General features: G+C 40.4%; 1 pseudogene; it reads right to left on the reverse strand.

Moving 5' to 3' along the window:
• Nucleotides 1-4,112: 4,112 nt before the first annotated feature.
• Nucleotides 4,113-4,235, reverse strand: LOC124281194 (annotated as a pseudogene).
• Between the last annotated feature and the right edge of the window lie 9,997 nt (nucleotides 4,236-14,232).

Below are 14,232 nucleotides of genomic sequence, written 5' to 3' on the forward strand. Positions count from 1 at the left end.
TTTGGTCAAGGACACCAAATCTTGTATGTTACCATGGTCACGACCCTACAGAATTACCTTTTCATATCGAGCTTCCCAGTAATAAATGACACCATAGTCTGTTTGGCTCAAAAGCGGACCCATGAGTTGCAATCTAACTCGAAAACTAATAAACATAAAATACTCAGAGGAGTGCAGAGAAAGGGACAGCCAGGTGTTCGAGAACGGATGGAGACAGCACAGCACAGGTTAATGAATAAATAACTTTGTCTGTGAACACCTGGCTGTCCCTTTCTCTGCACTCCTCCCTCGTAACAAATAGTGAACTGTGTCAATATTTTAATGATAGTTTGTTAAACAACATTATTATTTTTAGGACAAAAATTCTGCAAAAACCTCACAAAGTGGGTATGATGTTTTGATTGACTGACTGAGTTTGGTTTTACGCCGCTTTCAGCAATATTCCAGCAACATCACAGGGGGGGACACCAGAAATGGGCTTCACACATTGTCCTGTGTGGGGATTCGAACCCGGGTCTTCGGCGTGACGAGCCAACGCTTTAACCATTAGGCTACCCCACCGCCCCTGTTTTGATTGATCAGCCTTTCATTGAGTATTTATGTTTATTAGTTTTCGAGTCAGATTGCAATTCATCGGTCCGCTTTTGAGCCAAACGGACTGTAGATCATCCCATCCATCCGTCATTGTTGATACCATCACAAGAATACTCTGTTGCCAAAAGTGCCCCTTGAGAACTACACGGAGCGAACACACACTGCCACAGGAGACGTTTACAACAATGTTATTTTCACACATTTACATGCTGTTTGAAATGGCAGAAGTCCTAGAAGGCAGGGTTTTCATTGTTAAGATTTGTGAATAAGGAAACCTATGTAACAAGAGCAATGTTGAATAATGCAAATTGTCAAGGTTATCGCATGCAAATTGGAGATCAGGGACCGTATCCACAAAGTGTTTGTAGCATTACCATGTGTAAGTCTGTGGTGAAGTATAGAGTTACGAGGGTCGTAACTCTACCAACACTTTGTGGGTTTGGACTCGGGATCAGTATTTTGATAAAGTACGAGCAAGTGATTGCTTAGTTGCTTTCATACCGTCAGAACGTTATGTACTATTTATTGCTAGTATAGGGCTGAAAGTTGTTGAATTTTCTCTTCTAAAGAGGCCTTCACACGGCATCCTAAAGTTTGACAACACAAGTAAAAAAATTAAAAGTTTTCAAACTCCCGTTTTCACACATCAAACACGTTGTCAAACGTTCGTGTCATTTGAACACCATGTCTCTGTCGGTGTGGTCACTTGACGATTTAGTTGACTGCGATTGGTTGTTTCTGAACAACAAGAATTTGACAACATTTCACATGGCAAATTCAAGTTTGACAACACCAAAAGTTTGATGGAAAAGTTGGTGAGAATAGAGACCGATCCTATTTCTCGACAACAGTTTGACAACTCTGAAATTGGTGTTGGTGGCGGGTTGTTGAAATGTTCACACTCTCAAATTCGATTTTGACAAACTCTAGTTTGCTGTGTGAAGGCCACTTAAGGTATGTTAATTATTCCGAGACCTGACTATGCATTGTTATTCTATCAACAGCTTGAACTGTTTTCTACCTCGGGACAACAAGTTACCATCTGCTGCCAAGTGCCAACCATCTGAAGTCACTTGCAATGTGCCATGTTTAACATACCTATTACCTCCAGCTGAAAATGGTACAGTCCACATCAGAGAGGAGATTATTCCATCCTTCAAATCAAGGGGTCTTTAATCAGTACTTTGATTTTTTTAGCTGTTTTCAGTCCACTTTTGGCATTTGCTCAGAACAAGTGAGAGAGAACATATATAAGCATATCATAGGGATACGAACAAAATCAGTTGCTGCTGTGGTAATTGTTTGCACTTGTCCATATGCATGTTGAGATTTGTTTATACCAATGCTCAGAACTGAATGTGTGTGCTTGAAAAAACAATGCTGTAAGCATGCTGTCTTGCAAGTAGTTTCAATAGAACATCAAACCATTGTATAGTTCAAATCTAAATCGTGCGGCAAATAGCTGCAAAACGGCTGATGCAGCATTCGACAAAATTCACTCATTCACGAATCGTACATTTATTTTACAAAATACAATTAGTATATGGTCAGTTTGTAAAAAAATGTATCATTAAAATTTCATCAGTGAATGCATTGCCAGACTGGTCATATATGGATACTACTGTGACTTAAAACATCATTTACAAGGGAGCTAACTCCGGGTATACCAACATACAACATCGAACTGAGTACAAGCTTTGTATGTGAAACTATTGCTAGGGATTTGATATATATATTTCAGAGAAATAACTTTATACGTTTTTACTGGAACTACACCATGTGACTACTGTATCAGCTGCAGTTATTGTTTCATACATTATATTTCATGTTTTTTGATACAACTGAAGTTTGTCTTTTGGAAGGTTGTATATTTTTTGGTAGTAATTTTCCTCCGTGTTTTGTGTTGGCTATGATGCATCCTGGTTTATCAAGTTAGTAGAGCATAATATTAGATGCTGTTGTTAAACCTTTATACTTCCTGGTGCACATGTGCTGTTGTATTGTTTCTGTACTTGTCAGCCATATCTTTAATTTTCATGATGACTTGTAAGGGAGTTTTGGCCAAGACTTGAGGCCTGGAATATGTATAGATGGTTTGGACAGTCTTTAAGAAATGATCCGCGGACAGTTCTTCGCACATTATGACGAACTGATCGTGAGTGTTGAATAAGAAGAGAAATATATATAGATTTCTTAAAGATTGTCCCCAATTTCTGTGTATGCATTGTGAAGGAATGTTTGTTCCATAACTTTAAATTTGGTTTCTAAAGTTCTTTTTTTTAAGTTTGAGATCAGTGATTGATATGTGAAGACAAATTTACAAGTGGTAGTTAAACACTGTAAGTTTACTCTCTTCAAATTTTAAACTTTGTTGTTTACTAGAATTTCATCAGTTTATGAAAGACATATTGTGTACATGATGACTTTTGATTTGATCGGAGTACGAGCATTGTGAGTCTGATCACAAAACCGTTTCATGGATGTGCTGAGATTGTCATGTGGTTGCCATGGCAACTTGGTGTAAATGTTTAGTTGTTTCAAGAGAGATTTCAGCTTGGATTTATCTAGGTGGTTTTGTGATTTGTGCAGTCTGCAGAGTGTATAAAGTAAAGAGTGTACATTTTGTGGTTGGATATTGAAGAATTATCTCCCCTTCGATGTATTGTGGCATGGAGAAAAAATTTATAATTTGTTTTGCTTGAGCACCCAGGAAGGGACCATTTGTCATGACTGTATTTAACTTATTCAATTTTCTCCATTGTTTGATAAGTTGCTAATCCCAAATTAGATTGGCATATTAACAAATACACCATTTTTGCACTGATCTCAAGTCATTTCAATTTGTTAATATTCATTATTTCTGCAATATTGAAAATGGGAGATAACTCTTAAAATTTATTTCTCGGGTCCTATTATTGAATAGTGTTTCTTTTTTCATTCTTTTGATAAAGCTCTAGTGTTCTGATTGTTTGTGCATATTTGTTATTCTCATGATGTGTTAGAGGTGACAACAAGTTTGAATCCTGGAATTTCATGAATGATTTGTCATCTTGGGTTGACCATATAAAACTGTCGCGTCTCTGTATATGAACCATTGTCGACTATTTATTGTGTTCATTAAAATTATCTTTCTGACAGAATTGTATGTGCTTGTACTCGGTGTTCCTTGTTCTCAGACCCGTGAAGATCGGATTAGAATTGGTCTTCAGCAACCCATGCTTGTTGTAAAAGGCGACTAACAGGTTCAGGTGGTCAGGTTCGCTGATTTGGTTGACACATGTCATTGTATCCCAGTTGCGTAGAATGATACTTATGCTCACTGCATTGTCTGGTCCAGGCTCTTTTATTTACAGGGGAATATATACTACAGCTCGTAGTAACTCATGGAATGGAGCTGTCTGGTTCACTGTTATTAGGGGAATATATACTACAGCTCGTAGCAACTCATGGAATGGAGCTGTCTGGCTCACTGTTGTTAAGAGAATATACACTACAGCTTGTAGTGGCTCATGGAATCGACCTGTCTGGTTCACTGTCAATAGGGGAATACACACTACAGCTGTCTGGTTTGGTAGACTGTCAGTTTTACCTGAAGTCATGGCGATGCATACTATAGAAATGATCCCTAAAAGTATGATCTTATAGCCACCATATAGCTGGAATACTGCTGAGTGTGGCAACCAACCAACCAACCTTGTTCTCAAGTTCTCAACCTCAGCAATATTCCACCCATGGTGGCACTACAGTGGAGTCTGAATCATGACAAGTGATCTGTGCAGTTGGAATACCATGACATGCATCCTCCAAGTCAATGGATCTGACTGCCTATATTTCCCTAATAACACAGCTTGATTCCATCAGTCACATGGAGCTATAGTATATATTCCCCTAATAACAGGGAGCTAAACAGCTTGGAGCTGTAGTGTATATTCCCCTAATAACGGGGCTAAACAGCTTGGAGCTATAGTATATATTCCCCTAATAACAGGGAGCTAAACAGCTTGGAGCTGTAGTGTATATTCCCCTAATAACAGGGGGCTAAACAGCTTGGGCTGTTGGTGCTGTATTATTCCCTAATAACAGGGAAACAGCTAAACAGGGCTTGGTGCTGTAGTGTATATTCCCCTAATAACAGGGGCTAAACAGCTTGGAGCTGTAGTGTATATTCCCCTAATAACAGGGGGCTAAACAGCTTGGAGCTGTAGTGTATATTCCCCTAATAACAGGGGGCTAAACAGCTTGGAGCTGTAGTGTATATTCCCATAATAACAGGGGGCTAAACAGCTTGGAGCTGTAGTGTATATTCCCATAATAACAGGGAGCTAAACAGCTTGATTCCATCAGTCTCTTGGAGCTGTAGTGTGTATTCCCCTATTGACAGTGAACCAGACAGGTCGATTCCATGAGCCACTACAAGCTGTAGTGTATATTCTCTTAACAACATTGAGCCAGACAGCTCCATTCCATGAGTTGCTACGAGCTGTAGTATATATTCCCCAAATAACAGTGAACCAGACAGCTCCATTCCATGAGTTACTACGAGCTGTAGTATATATTCCCCTAATTACAGTGAGCCAGACACCTTGCTTCCATGAGTTGCTACGAGCTATAGTATATATTCTCCTAATAACAGTGAACCAGACAGCTCCATTCCATGAGTTACTACGAGCTGTAGTAAATATTTTCCTAATAACAGCGAGCCAGAGAGCTCGATGACGGTGTAAGAATCTACACTGAAACATTGCTAATTATACTTTCCACAAAAAGAACTGCAATTTTTTTCTAAATTCGAAAATATAACAACGAACAACCTTCATGCAACCTTAAATAGGTGGATACTAGGATCATTAAAAGACAGATTCAGCAGCCAGAGTACCATGACAAGCAGCCAGATTCATAACATAACACTATTCACAAACCAGTAGTGTCACTAAGATGCTGCTTGCCATAACAAGGCGACTATCTTGTCGTAAGAGGCGACTAACGGGATCGGGTTGTCTGTTTCGCTGACTTGGTTGACAAATGTCATCGGTTCCCAATTGCGCAGATCGATGCTCATGCTGTTGATCACTGGATTGTCTGGTCCAGACTCGATTATTTACAGACCGCCGCCATATAGCTGGAATATTGCTGAGTGCGGCGTAAAACTAAACTCACTCACTCACTCACTAAGATGCTATAGAACATATTGGCTTAACTGACGCAGGGAACACAGACTTGTGAACCCAGGCTTGTACTACTTTACAAGATAGTGGCAATACCAAAAGACCAAACTCTGATCCACCAGATCTACTAATACCAGCAGAACAAGGAAACATAATACACTGAACTTTAAACACGTGCAGTGTGAGACAATCTGTTTACCCACAGACAATAAAGACTGGAATCAACTCCCTGACAAGGCAGTGCTTGCACCTAGTTGTGATAAATTCACAACACTTGTCAGAGACTAAGTAGCACATGCGCACAACACAACCCCCAGCATAATACTCAGAATTGAGTCCGACTGGGAAATCCTACAGATAGAGACCAGAACCGTTAAAAAAAGTTGTGGGTCCTGATGAGAATGTGTAGGCACTGTATTTTAGCTACAAAATACATAATTCCCAGCAAACAAAACATGTGACAGCTAACAAAGTGAGTTTAGAAATTTAAACTAGAAATTACTGAATGATATTTTCTGAAAAATAATACGCTTGGTTATTGGGGATGAACAAGCTGTCGGCCATAAGGACCTGCAGAAAAGAAAATCTGTGGGTCCGAGTGGTTTTCAGTCGGTTCGGGCCTAAGGCAAGGTCCGACGATAATTTCGAACGCTGGTTATGAGTACAAATGGCAAGGGTGAAGCAACAATGTCACAAACACAATAACGACTTATTGAACAATACAAATCCGACGCATAGGGTCTATGAAATGGGCACGAAAGGCTAATGGAATAACTTGCCTTATTACTCATACGGGTGAGGAGATCCCGTGTAATATCTTTTTGATATTAAGTGATTCTCGACGTTGATTGGTCGATCGTATATTTGTACATTTTCATTGGATGCCGGAACTACTTTCACACCACGACGTTCATTCATAATATTCCATCGATTCATTGATGAATTGACCGTGCTGTAATCGCATAGAACTCTGGGTAGGAGAGTGATATTATTTTGTAAACAAACATGGCATCCCAGTTAAATCTAATCAAAGTCAATGACCTGGTCAAGGTGGACGGATACATTACTGGACGTGTAACGAGAATAACACAACCACTTAATTCCTTTCACTTGTATGTAATACTTAATATTGGGAAATGGAAGTCGCAAGGTGTGGACCGAAAGTGTTCCTGGAAACGACATCGAGCGAGACGACATCTCGCTGAAGTCCCCATGTACTTGCCTGAGAGTTTCATCAATAACTCGCTGCAAGATGATCCGTCCTCCTCTCCGTCCCCCCTTTCCAATCGAAAACAAAACTCTTGACAGGTGTGTTCCTGTGACATTGACTATATTTTGACTGCGAACGAAAACTGCTGTCGACTCGGACTCGTACTTTTTAGAGTTATCGTTCCTGACAAGGATACTGACGCGAGCCAACACTGTCCGTTTCAGCAATATGTTGACAAGCGTTCATAATTGTGTACCGTCTTCTTAAAAAGAAGTTAGTCATACCTGCGTTTTATTGTTCCCTTGCAGATTTTCACTGTTTTATAAGTTAACGTTTGAAAAAATTGACAGGTTTTTGCTGTTTCGTATCCAACAACAGTCACCTACCTTCTGACACGAGTAGGCTAGATCGACACATTTGCGAACTACGACTAAATATTGAATGTGATTGATCTCGTTGAAAATAAACTTAATTTTTAAATGGGGTGTGGTTATTGAAATCGTACTCAAACGAATTTGGGAACTAGTGAATTGTTTTGTTTTTCATACCGTTTTCGACAGTACTATATTTTTATTTTGTATGCGATTCCATTAGGCTTGAGTAGTTTGGTTTCAGCGCATTAATACAGATCAGCTGATTTAGTTGTAAACACTTACATAAGAAGATGCGGCTTTGCGTTCATAAGTACTGGTTTCTCGATTGAATTACATAATGGGTAATAAATAGAATAACCCACGTGGTACGGGTGATATGTCCCTCGTGAAATTAATGTTCAAGTCCCTCGCTAAAACTCGGAACAGTGAACATAAATTTCACTCGGGACATATTTCCAGTAATCACTGGTACCTCGTGGGTTATTCTCTAAATATTATGCGAGTCACGTACGAAATCGGGCTGGTCTGGTAGACTTTGAAGATCCCAAACATGCTCAATGGATAGAGATCCGGTGAATTTGCAGACCAAGGCAGATCATTTTCACATCGTAGGAGCGGTGAACGGCAGGAAATATTTCATAGCGTGGAAGCGGCCCATAATGGCGATGTTTCGATTGGTGGCACTCAGTCGTGGCATGATGATGTCCTCTTTTCCAGGCAAAAACTAATGACAAAATTTAACACCACCTTTACCTTTTTATAACGATCGATATACCCCATGGTTTTCCGCTTACATGCACGTGCATTTTGCTTTGCATGTTTCCTTGGTCACGTATTAGCGAATATTTCTTCAAACACTTCTAAAACAAGGGGACAAGTTAAAATTACCGCGTTTTGGAAAGAAACAGTATATTTGTATTGTTTTTGCCGCAGCTACATGAGTCCAATATTCTCAAAATCACCTATGCGTTTATTTTTGTTTGAAGAGTGAAGATGATGAACTGATACATGAAACCGCACTTTCACGGCACTGATTTTGATAGGTGTAGACGTGCTTACACGGGGGTGAGTATGTGTCTCGTCCAAGGTGATGCCACCCACTCCCAGTATCTCTATCTGCAAATGTTTTGCGGCTGATATGATCATGTTGAAACAACAGTTCAGAATACAAACTACTGCTACTTTTACTCAGTTATAGAAGCTGACGGAGAGAATCCGTACGTAAGTAATATAATTACTATATAATTCAAAAAATGGTGAAAAGGAGTTATCAGCTTTACGTGACTGAAATACCGATGTCTCTATATGGGTTCTCTGTGAATACACTACTTTGGGGCACTACAGCACACCTTGTCACTAGAAACTTTATTGAATAACCACCGTAAAGCGTTCACTGTGTAAATTAGAGTTCGACATGGAATCGTTCACCCTTATGTTCTTAAATCGTTCACTAACTGTTTGATGGTGTCGGCCTTTCGTGGATGAAAGCTCGAAAACGGTACAAACCTAAGCAATCAAATTTGGCACAAAGCTAGCTCGATAATTACTCTAAATGTTGGTGTATGTTGTTTTTCGTTTATACAGACATGATGCCTTAAAATTTGATATGTTTATGCATCTTTACGGAAATGTAGCCGAAGCTAGACATTGTTTTGCAGGCTCATGGGCTTGTACAATGACGGAACCTAAATATATCTGGCGGGATTACGCACGTGTGACTTCTACTTTACAGCATGAGGTTTGGGGACAATGTGGCCTGTACTATTATACAAATTGAGAATTTTCCTATACCTACAAAATAAAACTTGCTCCCCTCTCGCGTGATAAATAGTTCATTTCCATGCTATGAAATATTTCCTGCCGCTCACCGCTCCTACGGTGTGAATTTGCTGTTGATAAATCAGATAGCCACCCTTGCCGTGAGGACACTATCCCGTTGGAACGTCAGTCATGGGCCATTTTATGAAGAAACGGAGTGGCCACGGTCCGAGAATGTGATGTCTGTTGCACACACACACCTATTAAATTGCTCTGAACGACAACTACTCGTTGATATTCACACTTTTGTGACTTCGACTTTGTCATTTTAATACGCGGAATTTGGTTTTCAGAGCATATACAAGAAGCAGTGTTTTTCTACTTAATATCCCCCGCAACGTGTCTTGCGTAGGTTACTAAAATGGACTCCGTCCGTGCACATTCGTGTTTTTCGTGTAAGCAGAACCTTTAAACCGTTCGATATTTCTTCACCAAACTTAGATAGATCTGGTGGTGTACTGATGTTTTTTGGCAGTTGTGGATTTCTGATTGAAACATATTTTTTTTGCATTTTCATGGCAACAAATTTGACTTTGACTGAATTTGGTGGTAGTGTTCTTTTCCGGAGCCGAACTTAAAAATCGTTCAATATTCCTTCACCACACATGCCACATAGTTAGGTCTGGTGGTGAACTTGTGCCTTTTGGTAGTTCTGGATTTCTGAGTAAAGTACCTTTTGCGTTTCCGTAGCAACAAGTTTGACTTCAACTGAAATTGTTGGGAGTGCTCTTTTCCAGAGCAGAACTTAAAAACCTTTCAATACTCTCCTTCCACTTTGCTATATACACTCCAAAACATTTGACATAGTCATAACTAGCTGACATATTCATGAAGAGTATTTTGCCATTGCGGAGGATATTGATGACTTTGTCATCTTGTATGTCTCACAGTTCCCGAACAACATTATTTCCCCTAATGCCTAGCTCTCCCTGCGACGCTAAAGTCTAAATGAAGCAAGTCTAGACTTCCCATCTCCCAACTCACCGAGGCTCCTTTTCAATGGAAGTGGGTTTATTTGTTGCTATCAGAATCATATTTGTTCGGGGAGTAAGCATTAGCCTAGTACTTATCATGCAACCGAAAATGGTTGATGCTTGAATAATGCTCATGTGTATATCTTTTCGTAGTACTCCAACTTCTAAATGCCTCTCAAAGAAGATGAATGTTGTGAAAACAAGCATGTTTCATAACGATAATTTGAGGGTAAAGAGGCTGATGTAACAAAGTTACTGAGTCAAAAAAGAAACTTCACATTTGTTCTTCAGGGCACTATAAAAGAACAAGAGATGGTAAGATGGTTAAATTGTTATTATTTCATTGCTGAGATCTGTGTGATGTACTCGATACACTGACAGTGCCATAATCAGTTCCATTAGGCTACACCGCCGTACCAAAACATGGGTATACAGAATGTCAAGTCACAAGAATAAAAATGCGAAATTTCTCAGTTCAATATCGTGTATGGCCGCCCCGCGCATTCATCACTGCCAAACACCGTCTCCTCATCGACTGCCTGATGCTTGTGAACACGTGGTTGGGGATTCTGCGCCCTTGCTCTTGCAAGGCAGCGCCAAAGTCCTGTAAATTCTGAGGTTGGTTCCTAAGACCACGAAGCCTTCTCCCAAGTGCATCTCAAACGTGCTCTATTGAATTAAGGTCAGGGGACCTCGATGGCCAGTCCATGACGTTGATTCTAGCGTTTTGAAGGAAATTTCGTGTCAACATCGCGGTATGCGGCCGAGCATTATCATGCTGGAACTGTTGACCTGGGCCATGAGCTGCCATGAAAGGAACGAGTTCAGGGGTCAGCACCTGGTCGCGGTAAGCAGCAGCTGTGAGGTTTCCACGGATTTCCAGAAGTCGGGAACGGTTGTTCCCACAGAAAGCACCTCACATCATGCAACTTCCGCCCCCGAATCTGTCGACTTCCTGTACACAACATTGGGCATACCGTTCACGACGCCGTCTCCAGACTCGATGCCTGCCGTCCGCGAATCTGAGGATAGACCTGGATTCATCGCTAAAGACGACTCGATTCCAGTCTCTCTGGGTCCATCGGTTGGGCCCACAGCAGGCGTTGACGTTGATGAAACGGCGTCAATATTGGCCCACGATATGGACGCCGAGAATGGAGATTGGCAGCCAGCAACCGATTTCGAATGGTCTGTGAGGACAGTCGACCTCTAAACATCTCAGCCCTGGTTCGTGTAGCCGGCAGAAATCTGTCACGTAGGTGACGTAGGACGATTTGACGGTCTTTTGCTCGTGACGTCACACGTAGACGACCCGACCTTGGGCGATCAGAAGTGGTGCCAGTTTGTTGTAGACGACCTCGCAAGTCATACACAGTACGACGGCTGCATCCCATTGCTCTTGCGACGTCAATAACTGATCTTCCCGCTTGCAACATGCTAACGGCACGTTCACGTTGCACATTTGACAATCGTGGCATTTCAAGTACCGTTAGAACTGTGGTTTAAAAGTGTTTTTTCAATTCTTGAGGCCAATGCAAACACGTGCATATGTAGAAAACTTCGATGCGAAGATCACGTGATCGACTGCACGTGCAAAACCTGATTTGGCACTAACGTCATTTGCACGACGAATGGATGGGTTTGATTGGGTTTTGCTAACGTGTTTCTAGAGTCAAAAGATAGGGATCCCATTTCGGATACATAGATGTATCATCAGAGAAAATTATTCATTATTTTTCAAATTACGTTTTGTGAAGTTTCTTTTTTGACTCAGTATTTTACAGTGTTATTGTTAGCATTTGCTTTGCTGAAAAAAATATGATTATATTTACATATTCCATATAACTAATTCCATCTAGGATTCTTAAACCTTATTCAGAAATAATCCTTTGGACATAGACTTCTATATGGTGGACCGTTGGTAATAATTACATTTGAATATGTATTTAACAAATATTTTTTTCTCCTTCTTTTCGTTGCATCACAGAGGTTAATTTCTACAAAATACAATTTAAAAACACAACAACAGCAATACAATGTTCGAGTGCTACGGTGCTTGCGTTATCGTTCTTGTTTAACGTACACCCGTGAAGATCTCGGGTTAGAACTGGTCTTCAGTAACCCATGCTTGTCGTAAGAGCCGACTAACGGGATCGGGTGGTCAGGCTCGCTGACTTCGTTAACACGTGTCATTGTATAGATCAATGCTCATGCTGTTGATCAATGGATTGTCTGGTCCAGACCCGATTATTTACAGACCGCCGCCATATTGCTGGAATATTGCAGAGTGCCGAGTAAACCTAAACTCACTCACTCAACTGTTCATAGTAGTTCTGCCCTTCATGTGGCAATATGCAAGCCTACCGCATCCCAACCTCTGTGTTACTAAAAATGGCATTGTGCATTCATAATCGGTTTTACTCCTTTGGTGGAAGGTTCCCTTGTCCATTACGCTCAACTGGATGTCGTCATGTACGACTACGTATTTTAGACAACCCTGCCCTGCATGCTGAAATCAACGTGATAAACATTTGTATGTGAAGCGAGTTGAAAGTTTGACAATTGTGAAATTAATTTGAGCTGTTCGCAATATTGATATTTGGAATTTAATTAGTTGATTGGACACGTGAAGATTCGGGTTAGAATTGACCCTGCGTATGCATTGATGCTTTTTCACTATCGTTCACTGTTTAGGTATACCTGTTTGAAATCGTAGCTTAAAATGACACCCTCTTTGCTGCAGGACAACGCTAGGCTTCATGGGGCTATAATTGGCTCGGAAATCCTTAGGCAGCAGGGTAGAGAGCGGGTAGAGTGACCAGCAGGGTCGCCAGACCTCAGCCCTCAAGAATCGTCCACGACCCGGAAGACTGAGAAAGTCCAATGACAGTGATGACTGTTTGGCCTCACGCAGTCCCATGGTCTGCGTCGGCAATGGAGAGGGGAAGTCCGATACAACACCTGGACAGTCGGTACAGGTTTGCCGGTTGCTGGGCAAAGCTTTTCAAACACTTCAATTTCCTTTTAAAAAAACAATTATTAAATCATAATTGACCTTGCTAAAAGATCCTTCGCTGTTTTTACACTGAAATATTGACCCCTGCAGTTCATACTTGACCGTGAATATTTCATCACAAGGGATACAGGGAGGCTCCTCGCCTTTAAACGGGTACTCATGAGTATATCTGGATGACCAATATGGTCGCGTAACTTCTTCAAATCTGGACTGACAATCCAAGTATGTAGTCGAGTACCGTTTTCTCGATATTCATGGGACCAAGAAAAAATATTGAGTTATCCGAACTTCGAGACATCCGACCACATCATCATATATCACTATGAAAGAAAACAAAACGTTTCTCAGTATGTTTTGATTCAAACTATAATCTGTTATCAGTAGTGTTTAGACGTAACAGTGAGTACTTCCTAATTAACTCTTTCTTAATTAATACTAATTAAATAAAGAAGTGACACCTTCAGCTCAATTAGCCCTAATTAGTTTATATTACCGCATCCCTTTGATTCATGCCGCACCGTGTGTAAACGTGTGGAAACAACCTCAGTTCAGAGGGATACTTGCCCATGAAAGTTAGGTGAATGTCAGTTTCTTTGCAAATATGAGTTTAAAGGGTCATTTTGCTTGTTGGGACCACAAAATTATATCGAGATATCCGAAATATCAAGACATCCGTAAGAGTTAAAAGAGCTTGAATAGTGATAAATTATGAAGGATGTTATATGGAGACAACCCAGATATCTAGTTATCAGAGTTCCACACAACTGTGCACTGTATAATCAAAGATTAGTTTAATTTCATGTAATTAATTGATACCTACTTGAGTGTTCCACTTCCACAGATAACGGGCTAATGATTCTTAATGTAAGAGGTAAACAAATGAATCGAGGGGTCATAATGTCAATCACAGGATTATCTGGTTCAGACCTTATTTACATTTTGTCCTCTCACAGCTGGAACACTGCAGTGTGTAGTAACAAACAAATCTTATTGCAGTCAAACGTGCAAATAAATAAGTCTGAATGTTAATGAAAATATGACTTTATTTACATTCAATGCCTGGAAATGAATTATACATATG

This window comes from Haliotis rubra, unplaced genomic scaffold, assembly GCF_003918875.1.
Source record: "Haliotis rubra isolate DU_JTF1 unplaced genomic scaffold, ASM391887v1 Scf28, whole genome shotgun sequence".
NCBI classification, from domain to species: Eukaryota; Metazoa; Mollusca; class Gastropoda; order Lepetellida; family Haliotidae; genus Haliotis; species Haliotis rubra.